At 44.7% G+C, this 14,954-nt stretch overlaps 1 non-coding gene across 1 annotated transcript; it reads left to right on the top strand.

Annotated features, from left to right (window-relative positions):
- Nucleotides 1–14,012: 14,012 nt before the first annotated feature.
- On the top strand, nt 14,013–14,085 carry Trnaa-ggc (transfer RNA alanine (anticodon GGC)). Its single transcript has one exon. It is a non-coding gene; the product is annotated as a tRNA-Ala (tRNA).
- Nucleotides 14,086–14,954: the final 869 nt, after the last annotated feature.

Raw genomic sequence — 14,954 nt, 5'->3', positions numbered from 1 at the left:
GTAGTAGAACAAATGCAAGTGATTAGCTAAGCTTTTTCCAGTGAAAGCCAGGCGGTGCTGTTTATTATTACAGTTTTCATTATATTGAAAAAAAAAAAAAAAAAAACACCATGACTGCTGCTTTCATAATAAACCTGATTATTAAAAAAGGACGGTCAGCTTTCCTATAGCAAAGACCGGATCGACTTTGCTGCAAGCTCCTTTTAAACAATAAATTTGCGCATGAAGCTGTCTGTTCCGGGTTCACTTGTGAACTTTTGGAGCGCCCTACAGGATCCTCGTCGATTCGAAAACGCTTCCGAAGCAGCTGCTCAGCCGGAAAAGACGACGGAGGCAGCGGCAGGTGCTCACTACTAGAGTCACTAAATAGGACTGACTCTATTTAGTGACTCTACTCACCACTGGCGGCAGCGATCTTGGCACCCGGTAGTGCGGACAAGAGCGGACTGTCTCCCGTCTCGCTCCGCTCAGACAGCACGGCAGTGGAGCGGAAGCCTCGCACCGCTCACCCGCTAACATCCGAATGTCGCGCGCATGCGCAGTTGCGTGCTCGCTCGCCGGCTGAGCGGAGCGCGGACTCGGTAACGGTCAGCTAAAACGCTCTAATGATCGGTGACATCTGCTGCATCCGACTGATATCCAAATCTGCGTGGTGTCGCAGCAAATCAAAAAGTGATATTAAAAGGTAGGAGCAACTTATTTATTTACACATGGTAAGCAAGACTTTCGTGCACGAGACTGCACTTCTTCAGTTTACAAAAGTATGGCACAGACACATATATACGGTTGACGGGGGAGTTTTGGCACGAGAGGGTAACAGGGTGATGGGAAGGATGCAAATATAGGAAAAAATCGAAAGAACATAAATACAAAAAGCAGGGGTATCAGAAGCGCGACATAACGCGTGATACCCCTTCTTCTGGTACCACTGATACCACTTCTGATACCCCTGCTTTTGCATTTATGTTCTTTCGATTTCAGTTACCTGTATTTGCATCATTTCAACCACTCTGTTGCCCCCTCATGAGATTGACACGCGGGCCTCTATTTTTCGGCACGGCCAAGCCCGGACATTACGAAAGGAGACCCTGTTCGAGTCCGTTAGAGAATGACCATGGTCTGCCCACCCGCTAGGAGCTGCCGAAAAAATCACTCCGGAATATTCAGGGACATCGTCTAAGCACACGGGGACCAACACACAACTGCGTTTATTTATTTTTCTAGCGTCTCTCACTTTTGCTTTTCAGTATTCACAGTGCTGAAAATGGTCCGCAGATGCTGGGGGTGGACATTCATTATTCCGAAAACAAGAGGCACACCGGCACCAAAACAAATAAAAGCAGCGTAAAACATTGTTACGCCGCTTACTGCTACACCCTTCTCTTAACAAATAGCGAACAGCTGATTGTCAGGCTTTTAACTGTTTCGAAACTGTTCTATTTGTTGCGCTGCCGGTGTGCCTCTTCGGAATAAAGGATATTCAAAATACATAGAACCAGGGTTGAAAAAATCCGGATATTTTTAAAAAGATCCTCTCCAGTGGGCTTTTTTGGAGGACATAGACAAGCATAGAAATGTGACACAGAGTAATAACTAATTTTTGCTGTTCTTCTGAATTTCGGGTGACCTCTCATAGTTTCGGTTTATGGAAGTGCCTGTCCCAGTAACATTGAATGAGATTCCATTGTTTTCCGAGAGGTGCAGTCCCATGCACGTGTGGGTGAATGGTGTAGACGCTACACGCCTGAATTAGCTGTCGTACTTCAGTTACAATGCCTCCAGGAAGCAGAAGAAAGTCTCCCCTGAATGGGCAAAACTAGAAGAAAGCGGGAAAAAAGTTACATCTGAAAAGTTGAAAAAGTCAAGTTAAAAAGTTACAAAGTTAAAAAAGTTACAAGTTTGCGCGTACCTGCTTTTGTAAACACACTCTTAAAAATGAACTTCACCACATAGCACGCTCCTAGCCAACCATCATCCCGAATGACAACGTTCTCGCCCCTGATTTGTTGAAAACGGGAGGCGGAACCTATTTTGTGCCAATATGCACGGTACAAAATAGGCTCCGCCTCCCGTTTTCAACAAATCAGGGGCGAGAACGTTGTCATTCGGGATGATGGTTGGCTAGGAGCGTGCTATGTGGTGAAGTTCATTTTTAAGAGTGCAGCCAACACTACAGTAACACAAACCGGGAGTTTGACGTGTGACGTTGAATTAAGATTGTCCTTCACATCGCACCTGGACAAAATTTCTAAAAAATCCGGATTAAATTGTTAAAGTTAAATTGGATAAAATAAAAAAATCCATCGGATCAAATCCATGTGGCTTAAATCCAAACAACCCTGCGTAGAACAATCCAGGTCCGGCCCGGCCCAGGCCCGGTGCCGAACAGGTATGGGCGGCTCGAACCCGGCCGGCTTGCCTCGAGCTGGCCCAGCCCGTACCAACCTCTAGCATGCGTACCTCGTCTCCATTATAACTGTCGTATCAAAGTGTGCATGAAGTTTGTAGAAATGCGCTGCAGCCATTCCACGTATACGTCACCCTGCAGCTCCACTGAGCAAAAAGCTAGTCCCCAGCTCACCAGCTTCCGTCAGAGCGCGTGCGTGCGTCCACCGTTCATTAAGCGCAACATCAACTCAGCGATGTTTCCGGTCACTTCGTTTCTTGCTCTTAAACCTTCGCTGCTCGAAGGGGCGTCTTCCTTCCTTGCGTCAGCAGTTTTTTTTTTTTTTCCTGTTCGTTCCCCCCCCCCCCTTCTGCAACAGCCCTCGAGATATCCTTAAACCAATTGCCCAACGGCATGTATGAGCAGCTGTCGCACTTCGTTGCTTTTAATTATTATTAATTTCTTGAGGTACCCGAAGCCGTACACACGTAGTGGAGCAGCATAACTTATAATATATCTCGAACCACGAAAAATTGTATTCCGGAACAGTTGACATTCTGCGCCCTTGGACGGGCTCATTTTCCTCATTAATTACTCAGTCCTCTAATGGTACTTCCTTCGTTTGTTGTTAATAGCATTCTTTTCTCTCTTTATAGCGAATCGACGAAGGACGGCAGTGTACTGCGGGCAGAGTCTCGCTTATTTTAAAAAGGTAAAGAAAAACGGAGGAGAGAGAGAGAGAGAGAAAACGGGTGTGACAAAGGAAAATGAAAAGTAATCCTAACTGAAGTCATATAGGGAACCAAAATCGACAGAACTTAATAATAAAAATAATAAAAAACGAGAAAGAAAGACAGATGAGCAACGCTCTCTCACTCTTCCACGATAGTTCTTCTCTTACTTTTTTGTTTTCTTTATTTTTTCACCACAGGCGTGACACCTGGCTGGGCAACGGCGAACTACGCTCCAGTGATTTATGATGGTTTGTTAGACGCGACGGCTTCTTGTTTCGCCGAGTCGCTCACACTCTTCTGGGCAACTGCAACGATATTAAAACCCGACGGAGCGGAACTAGAGCCATTCCCCCCATCTCTCCCATGCTTTTCTTCCTTCTTTCGCCCCTTTCCACTCCCTTTTTTCTCCCTTTTTCTCAGACCTTTTCCGTCGCGACAGGAGCAGTGTTTGTTTCCCGACCCGCACATAACGGTGTAGAATTCGAAATTTCCTCAACTAAGCCAAATAGATGCGCCAAATATACGCGGAATTTCGTCGGCGCCCCTGGGTTTTGGTCTTTTGGATATTGAAAGCGCTTTGTTGTGCCGTGAGGAATGATATGTTTTTCCCTTTCCAAAGGAACGCCCGTCTTGGCGGTGGCTTATGGGGAGCGATTTGGAAAAGGCGATTACGACGCTTTTTGCGTTTGCATAATTTTTAAACCCATGTGTGGCTTCGTGCATAGCGGAATCGATAATTAATGGAAGGATTACCGCGGACGTTAAAAGCGCTTTCATGTCGCACCAGGAATCCGCTGTGTCTGTTTGGCGTGGGCAGAAGAGGGACTTAAGGCAGTAAACATTGAGGGAGACATTGAAACAGTAAGAGAGAGGATAAACTTAATTTCATCCTTGTTTTGTTTTGTTGCCCTAAAGGAGCACCCACCGCATTACATCGGGTGTGGCTTCCCTTACAATGATTGGAAAACAGAACGGGTAGAAACAAAACGATCACATTTTCGCGTTTCTGTTCTTTGTGTTTCTTTATATTTTATGTGTAATTTTTTAGTTGCAGAATGGGCCTTTTTCATAACAGCCTATGCGCACGTGTATGACTTTCAGGCGCCGGAGAGGGTTATTTCCGTCTTCAGTAGATGGCGCACTATGGGGACGACAGAAGTGGGGTACAAGTGGGGAGACCGCACGAACGGCGCGAGCTCGTGGGTTCCATTCCGGACCTGTATTGGCCCTTTCTGCTAGCCACGTGGATTCGTTTCCGAGTTGTGCCTAACTCGTTACAAGTAACACGTTACTTGGTAACGGCTACTTACAGTTACTAACGTTACTTTTTTGGTTACTTTTTTTGGTAACGAAGTAACAAGTTACTTTTTAAAAAATGGTAATAATAATAATGGTAATAATGGTAATGGTAATAATAAATGGTAAAAATGGGAATCAGTTACAAAAATTGGTAACTCGTTACCCACGTTACTCGTTCCTTTTCTGCAGCGCGGGGGAGCACATTTCGGCAATCCGTGTGGCACAATGCGTGCTGATTTGACCTGCGTAACCCACGACCACGTATGACTCAAAGTATTAGTATTGCAGTAATGATGAAAGATGATATGATATTTTGAAAGATATGAACGATTCATCTTTCATATTTCATTATTGCAGTACCTCGCTGGATGTGTTGTTGACGTGCTGAATCATCTGAAACGAAGACCCTTGTTTTTTATCTTGTTTCCGTAATTTCCGACCACCAGAATGGGCACCGAGAATGGGCACCAATTGTGCTATGGCTACAAAAAACGCGTTTCGAGTTCTAGCCTTTTCTTGTGTTTGCTAAGCTTCTGAGCGACCTAAATTATGGCGCAGCCACTCGTCTGTTTTTGGGAACCGTTGGTGATCGGTGGCACGAAAACCGGTGTCTTTTCGTGTGTTTTCATAATCTTCGATCACCCCCACTTCGGAAATGTAAATTTCGAGTATCAGCTTCTTCTGAAGTGCAATTCCTCATTAATAAAGAGTTGAAGGCAAGTGACGGCATGTGTTTGTTGGCTCCTTTAACTATGCGACGGTAACGTAAAAGTAACTCGTTACCTGTGAGTAACGAGAACTCGTTACTTTTGTATGTTGGTAACGAGTAACGTATTTAGTTACTTTTTTCTCAAGTCGCGAGTAACGGTATTTAGTACCTTTCTTCCTTTTTTTTTTTTTTGGTAACGGGCACAAGTCTGATTCGTTTTGACGCGCTCCGTGCGTGGTTCGCTGAAGAACCGCTAGGATACGACGCGTATGTGAAAAAGGTCCATTGGTAGAGTACCGAATTCAATTTCTCCATATGTTTTTCAAATTTGCTTATCAACTTTATCATACTTTCAGCTGTCTCCATATTTTTCTTCTCTATGCTGGTCTCCTTTACGCGCTTTAGCTTAACTGAACTCACAATGTTTCGCTGTGACGGTGTGACCACGCTATTTTACGCCTCTCCGGCACAGGCTTCGTCTCAATGTAGCTTTCACTCCCCAGCTCAAGTACCGGTTCGGATACTGTGACAGTAGCCTATGCTCCAAATTTGGCGTCGAGGCGACTATTGAGCACGTCCTAACCGAATGTAGAGCTCTACGAAACGGAGAGGCGGCAATTCTGTGCTCAGTTGAGTGCTGCTAGCGGACAGACGTGCAACCCGGCGGCAATATTTGGCAGACTCACGTACAGCACCGTCGACGTCTTCTGATGTTGTTGGGGCCCGAACTTCAACTTGTCGTTATGCCATAACGCGCGTTAAATCAATGCATCACTTCGGCCCGTGATTCACCACGAGCTCTCGCACGACCCTATCAAAGCGATGATGAGCACTATCAAAGCGGCTTACAGGCCGAAGTGATGCACTTAACGCACACCAGCTCGCGTGGCTCGGTTACATCCCATTTCGCCTATTCCCATTTTGCCTAACCCGGATTATCGGATTAAAGAGGCGGGAGGGGTAACAGCCGTTAGGCGAAATGGGACTGCCGTGCAATCTCATTAGGCAAAACGGGACTGTCGACAAGTGGGCGTTACTTACACGCTCCGACCCGGTGATGACGTGTGCAAGAAATGAATGTGCTCGTCGGACAACTACCTTACGTCGTCCGAAACAAAGACCCTTTACATTTGCATATAAGGTGTAAATATAATGTACAAATATATAACAAAAACATTTTACAAACATTTTACATAGTGACTCCTTATGGACAGCATGACGAATGAAACAAGGCTTCGAGCCATGTTCAGTGTCACCTGAGCGATGTTAAATATGGAAACTGGTGTCACTATAGTCGTGTTTAATTTAACTCTTTTTTTTTCTTTCGTGTTAGCGCCGTGAAGCTATATGAGCGACGGCGAGGTGGCTATGAGCGACGTACAGATGAGAACAGATGGAGAGAGGATAGCAGGAAGGAGTAGGGGATAGGGGGTTAATATGCGTCTTGGGCAGACTTCAGGGGGGAACTGTGCCGGTATTCGTCTCGAAAGTCTTCGGAAAACCTAGGGAAAACCTCAGACAGCACAACCGGTGGTAGGATTCGAACCCACCGCCTCCCAGTTAGCACGACACCACCGAGCGAGACGCCTTAACCCACGTTCAACCTAACTACCGTATTTTCCGGTGTATAACGCGCGCGTTATTCGGTAAAAAGGTGCTCTGAAGAGGGCCCGCGCATTATCTAAGGTGGGAGTTATACACGGAAATATTTTCCGACAGGAATTCCTTTTCTGGTCGGTGTCGTACAAATTCTAGTCTCCTCCAGGGTGTGCTGTGAATTTCTCCCAAATCACTTAGGGTCAGTTGAAAAAGCCGGCGTAGGGCGTTGGAATTAATAAAAAGTTGTGATGCTGCTTAAGAATGTCATTGAGCAGTCAATAATTCAGAATGGCGAACGGGACATGATGTCGTACCTCGATGCCGTGGGACATCTAATGCATATTGAGCAGAGATGCAAATTTGGAAGAATTTTGAAGTGCAGAAAACAAAGCTGCCCATTTAATTTAAAAAAAATGTAAATAAAAACTATGTTTCACTCTTGCACAGTCTATATTTGTGAACCAACAGATGAGGGAAGAAACCCTAGGGTAATATGAATTATAAATACAGACCTCATGCTTCAGTGAAACCAACAAGGTTGCATGTAAAGTTATATGAAGATCCGAAATTAACTTTTTGCAGCATGCCAGAGGACCACCGTCTTCTTTCTTACGTAACACGGATTAGTAGGCGAAGTGGGACTGTCTGCAGCATACATTAGGCCAAATGGGACCCCCTGCAGTTCGAGGTCGGTGAACCTGCTAAGGGATGGCGAAATAATCTGCTAAGAAGCATTAGGCAAAATGGGAATAGGCGAAATGGGAAGACACGCGTGGCTCAGTGGTTAGCATGCCGGCCATCTCACGTCGAGACTGGGAGGTACACGGGTTCGAATTTCGGTGCCTGTTGTGCTGTCTGGGGTTTTTCCTGGGTTCTCTTCAGACGCTTTCAGACATATGTCGGCACAGTTCCCTTAGAAGTCGTCCCAAGACGCACATTTCCCCCAGGGCGTCAGTCGTGGCCCACCTCTGTGAGGCCAACAACGGCGAGCCCTTTCAGCACTACCACCATTTAGCGCACGTTATGGCATAACAACAAGTTGAAGATCGGTCCCGATGGCCGTGTGTGTGTGTTTTCATCTTCCTTCTGAGCGGCGTAGCGGTACATAACTTCAATCCCGGTGCAAGCTGTGCTGTCTGGTGTTTTTCCTGTGTTCTCCTCAGACGCCTTCAGACATGTCGGCACAGTTCCCTTAGAAGTCGGCCCAGGACACACATTCCCCAGGGCTTCAGTCGTGACGTTGCCCACCTCTGTGTGAGGCTGTGAGGCCGACATTGGCAAGACCTTTCACCGTCACCACCACCATTTTCATATCTCACATCTAACGCTTCGCGTCTAATAGGGTAGTGTACTATACTCTCCAGCGGTAAATAACCCAAGACAGCCAGTTACTTTTATGCCTTGTGCGATGACATTACGTGGTCATGAGGTGACTGTTGGGTTTGTGCTACGGATGTCAACGTGGTGTACGTAACTTCGGGAATAGCGTGGTGTCCCTTAAACCCTATGACACTGTCTGTGGCGTTCGTCGCCACTTCGCGACATCTCCAGTGGGTGTGGGTGGATGTGTCTGGCATTCCTTTCCTTAGGTGATCTGGGGTAGCAGGCCCTCGTGATGAGGGCTACAATCCCAATTTTTTTCTTTCAATCATCATCATCATCATCATCGGAAATAGCGTGCATGGACATGTGTTGTGATGTCACACCAACGACTCGGAACATTATTCACCTTTTACCTTATTATTTTATATCACATACTGACCAGTGTACCCTTGGGTAGTGATTCACAAATTAGGGGCAAACTTCGTCATTCATCATCAATTCATGTATTTGTCGTTGGGGTTGTTTTATGTATTTATTTATTTATGGCATTACCTCAAGGGCCCAAGTAGGCATTTATCTGACCTAACGTAACACTTTCAGCGACAAGGAACAACAATGATTAACGAATGAATAATGAACAACACCACTTTAACTGACTTCTCCCTGTCTTGCTGATTAGAAACGAACATAACATGTACAAGTTAACGTATACAAATTAACGTGAGGTAGGAAGATGTGGTGCGTTAAGCTGATTTTGGCTGATGGGATAGCGTAGTTTTCGGTGTATAACACGCATATAACACGAACCTTACAGATTGTTCGTGTCGTACGCGGCATTAGTGTTAGACATTTACAACTTCAATAATCGAAGCAGAGAACACAGCATACACACCTTGGCATCGTCATCAGCAACGGTCAGCACGACTGGCATCAATAGACCAGACACAGCTCTCTATATGATGCCCTATATTGTTCATGACCTACGTCACACTTTTCTCGGGGCGAAGCCTTGTATTGTATCGCTCCGAATTCAAGGGTTACGGTCAATTGCATGCACTCAGGAACGCCGGTGTCATCACCCTGCGTGTTATATAACAGGGTCACTGACGATACTATGTGGAACGTATCGATGTATATGGCACGCATTCATAGATAACACGCACGGCCTATTCTTTCAACTTTTTTCGTGCGCGTGTTATACACCGAAAATTGGGGTACATTCCCACCGGGTTATTGTTATAGATGCATACGACAGCGAGATTGTTGATTGTTGTACATTTCGGTCGTCCTAATTTGCACATATATCCTGCACGCGAAGGAACACGACCAGACAGAGGCGCCAGTTACTATAGCAGTATAGCTTAGAAGGCTTAGAAAGGCTGCCAGAAAACGGTGCAAGAGATGTAAGATGATGAAAGCTTTGGTGGAACGAACCTCTTTCTTTTTTTCCTGACGCGGTAAGCGCCTCCCTTGCTTTATTGTATACATATACGTGGACTTTATTGTTGTATATTTATTGTATGCTCAGATGCTGCTCCCGCCAGAGACGCCTACTATTTATAACTTATAATTTATAAATAACAGGTGTATCTGGCAGGGGCGGCATCTGATACACACAATAAATATACAACAACAAAGTATCGCCCCCTCCTTATAAACTCCTACTATTAGAAAAACTGCTTATAAATTAGAAGGAGTTATTCTCGTCGCTCAGGCTCAACATATTACACTATGCCAGTCCACTGAGCGTCACGGCTGTCGAGTCGTTCGCACGCCCGTCAAGGCAACCTACAATGGGAAAAAGCCGTGGTGGTGGGGGCAGGTTTTATTACAGGGGCATTGCAATCGCATTGTCTGCATTACCATCGGAATCGCACTATAGCGTGCAGCTTTTTCAGTTTGAGGAAACTTTTTGAACGTAAACACTAGTACACTAGCACGCTATAGCACTTTTGTGCAGCGCGTCTTCCACTACACGTCAAATAAAAGTTCACACGGAAACATATGCAGTGTGTAACCTAAAGTAATGTAGATGTGTATGACCATATACGCTGTAGTAAGGTAGTAATTTGAAAACTAAGCAAATAATGTTTGTAAAGGACGTAAATATAAAGTAAAGGACGATGTTCCGGCTGGTTCAACGATAGGGGCACTGCCATTTCAGGTACGTTTTTGCGGATTAACCTGCGTGAATGAAGTGCAGTAAATCTTGCTCGTGCTGAACGAGGTTTAGTAATTAACCATGAAATTTCCATGAAATTTCGCATGCTTTGTTTGGCAGTCTGTACAACGTGTGCGATTCGGTTATCCCAAGGTTGAGGTATTGCCTTCTGGTCGTTTCTGTCTGGTTGGTGTGTGGTGTGTCTTTGGTGTGTGTTGTCTGTCTTGCGGGTGTGTGTTGGTGTGTGGTGTGTCTTTTCCGTCATTATTGTTGTTGTTGTTGGTCTGGTCGTTTGCATTGCATTGTGGTCTGCTCAAAATATGTCCGTCTTAGCGTGTGTATGTGTGTGTGTGGGAGGGGGGGGGGGAGGCTACGGCAAACACGCTTACATGCACTTCGCAGGCAGATTTCTAGATTTTGTTTCCGAAAGTTTTAGAGACCAGCCTGACATAGTACGCGTTGCTTCTTTTAACTCTTCTTTTGATAAATATCTGTCCTGCATAGGATTGTTGCGAACTGTTATAGATCCGTTTAAGAAAGTAACAGTATTTAACCAGTATCTTATTCGTCAGAACATGGATGTTCGTGCAGTTTTTTTTTCCTTTGTGCGTGTGTGTGCGCGCGCAACGAAGGAAAAAAGAAAGCTATTTGTAGGAAAAGACGCTTTCAGTTGTAATCTGTAGGACACGTGACGCCTAATAGAAACAGCTTTTCTTGTTATTAAGCAGCGTGAAAGTTAAGGTCACAATAACGGCGGGGTTGTGACGCCTGGACGCATGGAGGTGATATACTACATCATGCACACGTATTGTATTGGACAACAGAGTATTGAGGAAAAAATAATTATGTTTCTACTTGTTGTACTCGGGCTGGTATTAACCCTCGAACACACGTACTCGTCAAGCTCTGACGTCAGAGCTCTGGTCATTTCCATTGGTAGCCGTAAGCACGTGACCTCTCTCGCTCTTCCTCACTGGCGGGGACGCCTGCCGTGGCGTCAGAGCCACATGAGTTTGGATTGGAATGCAGGTTCACATCAATGCAAATAATCGCATTCTACATTTACACGGAATAACTTTGAGGCGAAGTGTCGCGACCTCCTTTAAATTTTTTTGCGGTCCGATGCTTATACATTGGATTGCATGCAGAGTGAGGTTTTGAAAACCAATCCTATATTTTTATTTTGTTCCTTAAAAATAGAGAATACGACATGGAGTACAACAACAACAACAACAACTTTATTTTTGGCTTTGGAGAGTGGGGAGGTTCATCGCCACAGGCGATACTCTACCCCATTACTGGTGAGAATGGGGGAATAAAATAACGAGCCCCTTCACAATAACGATCGAAGTCAGATGGTGTCCAGAAATGTCAGAAGAGCTTTGAGCGCAGAGCGTTGCTGGGCTGGATTAGGCCAGGGACCAAGCAATTTATATAGGGAGAAGGGGCGAGAGTCCAGCTGACGAAGAGACTCGGAGAGTGTGGTTCGGGAAGGTTGGTAGTGGGAGCAATGAAGAAGAATATGCTACAGATCCTCAAGAACATCACAGTGGCCGCAGGTGGGAGAGTCAACTTGTCTCAAGCGGTAACGCCGCTGAGCTGTAAAGGCCACATCGAGTAAGCGACATGGAGTAAGCGATAATGAACTGAACGTGAAATAAAGGGGCTACGGTAGAAAATACATGTACACTGTGATGCGGTATAGGCGAGCTCTCTCGGAAGTCCTGAAGCCGGGATATAAGGTCTTTTCGTCGCCTGTGCTTATTGTCGCGTCTTCGCTAGTCTGGTAATTATTTTGCTGTCTAGTTGTTCGAAGCAGAGCACTCCTTCAAAGGAATACGAAATATGGTGGATCATATATGCGTAAAAAAATTCCCTGCTACCTTCTTTCTATCTTTTTCATTTCACGCCTCGTTATTCCTGTGTTTTGAGTGTCAGCTCCCGTCACTCGGATCCTTCCCTCCCTTCCTTCTTTCTTCGCGTCTTTTTATCGAAACAAAAATACCATGACTGACGAAACCCTGGAGCCAGGGGCCCCAGTTTCTTTAGGAAGAATCTATCGCAGAACGTTAGTCTTTACTTCGAAGTTTTTTTTGCTTCACTTCGCTTCTCTGGTTCGCTTTTTTTTTTCTTTTTCCTGTTGAGAATTTGGGGGCGGAGTTAACCCTCCGCAGCTGTCCCCCACACTTGGCTGCATGTGTGGAAATTCGTCGTCTGCTACTGTTTGGGTTTTGAGAAGCAGAAGACGCTGTTTTCTGTCGGGGGGTTTTTGTTTCTCGGCTTGGGCTCAGTTGAGAGACCAAAAATGTAAACAGAAAAGAGGAAGTTTTCGCTGGTTTTTGGGACGGACATAAAAACGAAAAGGAAAGCATGTTGCAATTGTCATACCGGTTTCTTCGTCTTTCCTCCATCTTTCATGCGTTCCTCGTGATATTTTAGTTAGTTAGTTAGTGAGTAAATTCGTAAAATAGAGTACACCTTGGAGCTTTCAGCAACCCACCATCTTGATATTTAAAACAAACTATTCTATTAAAATTTCAATAACAATAATTCTAATTAAAATTATATTATATTTAAAAAAATACTATTATCTACGAGCTCTTTTATTATTTTTAAAAAGCTGGTATTTAATAGCAATTAAAAGTAAGGAGCTGTTCCTAACATTCTCTTCATTTGTCAGTATTGCTAGATACTGATTTTTGATACATGATTAAATCCTTTTGAGAAAATTCAATTGGAATACCTGTGCTGCGGAAAACGCAAATACTTTTTGAGATCCTCTGCAGCATTACGCCTCCACTTAGAGTACAATGGCATACCACACTTAATTTTGCTTCCTCCCATTTGGTGTCGCTATTGTGAACCAGCTTCCAGGTGAAAAAAAGAAATCACGAAGAGAAAGGCTCAAGAGCTAGGCTGCAGAGATATATATTTGGGGCATATCCCGAGAGAAACAGTGCGAAGAGAGCATGGGACAAAGAAGCAGACACCGCGCAGAGCTGCGTGGTTCTTGATCCTTCGTTCTATGTTCTCTTTGCGCTGTTTTCCCAACATGTGCAACTACCAGATAAGTATCCCAGCTTGAAGTAAGTACATATCCCCTACGAGGAGGCGCTCCTTATTTATTAAAAGCAGTAAACTTCTCAATATGACGTCTATGTGTCATGCCATGTGACTCATGAATGTCAGGACGAAATTAAGTGCCTGTTTTTAAGTCGAGCACACGTATGCTTCAGGTTTGTGGCAGCTTCTCTCTCTGTTGTCGCGCATGGAAGTAAGTAAATGATGATGATGATGATGATAATAATGATGGGAGTAAAGAAAAATAAAGTAAATAATGTACTACATTTTCTAAAACAACAACTTTATTTCAACGATGGTGCGGGTGTTTCATCGTTACCTGCACCAAATAAATGGATGGTTATCGATCTCAGCCTATGGGCCTGTTGCCCTAAAGTTTCGTCCGGCGACCGCAGCGCCAACTGTCCTCCTCTATAGTGTCGAACGCCCTTACTAGACGGTCGTGTCAGGCGTGTTCCCTGCCTTCCCGCCGTACCGGGAACCTCATCTCTTTTGTGGAAATCCTTGCGCCACGATTTTTCAGAGCCGCAGTGTAGGTGACACACGCCTGTGTACACTCTAAATCGTTTTACACCTTAAAGGGTGTAAATCAAAATGTTCATGGCGCACACCTTTTAAGGTGTATTTTAACACCCTCATGGTAATTGGGGTGTAAAGGGTGTAACGCTGAATAAAACCGTCCCTTCAGATGACGCACCCCGAAAGTCGCTGGAGAGGCGTGTTAGCTTAGCTCAATTGGTAGAGCCCTGGACCGGCAATCCAGAAGATGTGGGTTCGATCCCTACAGCTAGCTAACCTTTTCAGTGACTTTCATCTTTCAAAACTGCTGGGTTCGTGGCAATATGCTGGTAACTGTGTATTCACAATTACCAGCATATTGCATGTAATCACATTGAGGTCCATATATGTATGCACGTCAAGGTGATTAAATGTGTGTTAACATGCACAGCCGACAAACAGACAATCATGTATGGCATGGCAGCTGTGTATGGCAATGAAGCATGGCAGCTGAATATAGCCTTTCGTGAAATTGTAGACCTCATGAGCAGGCACCTCCCCCATGTGCATGTTAATTACTTAGAACGTTGCATTTATTCATTTCTTCAAGGATTTGCAGTGTGGTACCCACAAATATCTAACCCCTGTAAAATGCATTACATTGTTCATTAACCGCGACTCATCAGGATGTTTGTTCCTCTCCTAGCTCTATGGTGTATGCGTTTCGAAGGGAAACACTAGCATTTTAAAGATATTTGCTATAAAAACTCGACATTTTAAGAACGTAACCCTTTCATTAGCAAGAAGACATAAATTTTATCAAATGTATGTGTGGTCGCAACCCTTCATCAGAAATGCCACATCTACTGATGGTTCCAAGGAGATACTACTTCAACATGCCCCAGAAGCAATTCAGAGTTACATTCATGACCGTGATATTCACGCAGAATCTATAGTCTATGTGAAAAGTGCAGTTGGTAATGATAACGTATTTGCTGTTGGCTGTGTTGTTGCAAAAGAACCTTCCGAGGAGGACTTACCCGTGTTCGTTGAGATTGCAGGCATATATGTTATTAACTCTGATACCACTTTTCTCATACAAACATTAACTGCAGTTGAGTATATGATGAGCACTGTCATGTATTTGTTCTGTCTTGAAATGTG

Source organism: Ornithodoros turicata, chromosome 3 (genome assembly GCF_037126465.1).
Source record: "Ornithodoros turicata isolate Travis chromosome 3, ASM3712646v1, whole genome shotgun sequence".
Lineage (NCBI taxonomy): Eukaryota > Metazoa > Arthropoda > Arachnida > Ixodida > Argasidae > Ornithodoros > Ornithodoros turicata.
This window is presented reverse-complemented; position numbering and strand designations above follow the sequence as displayed.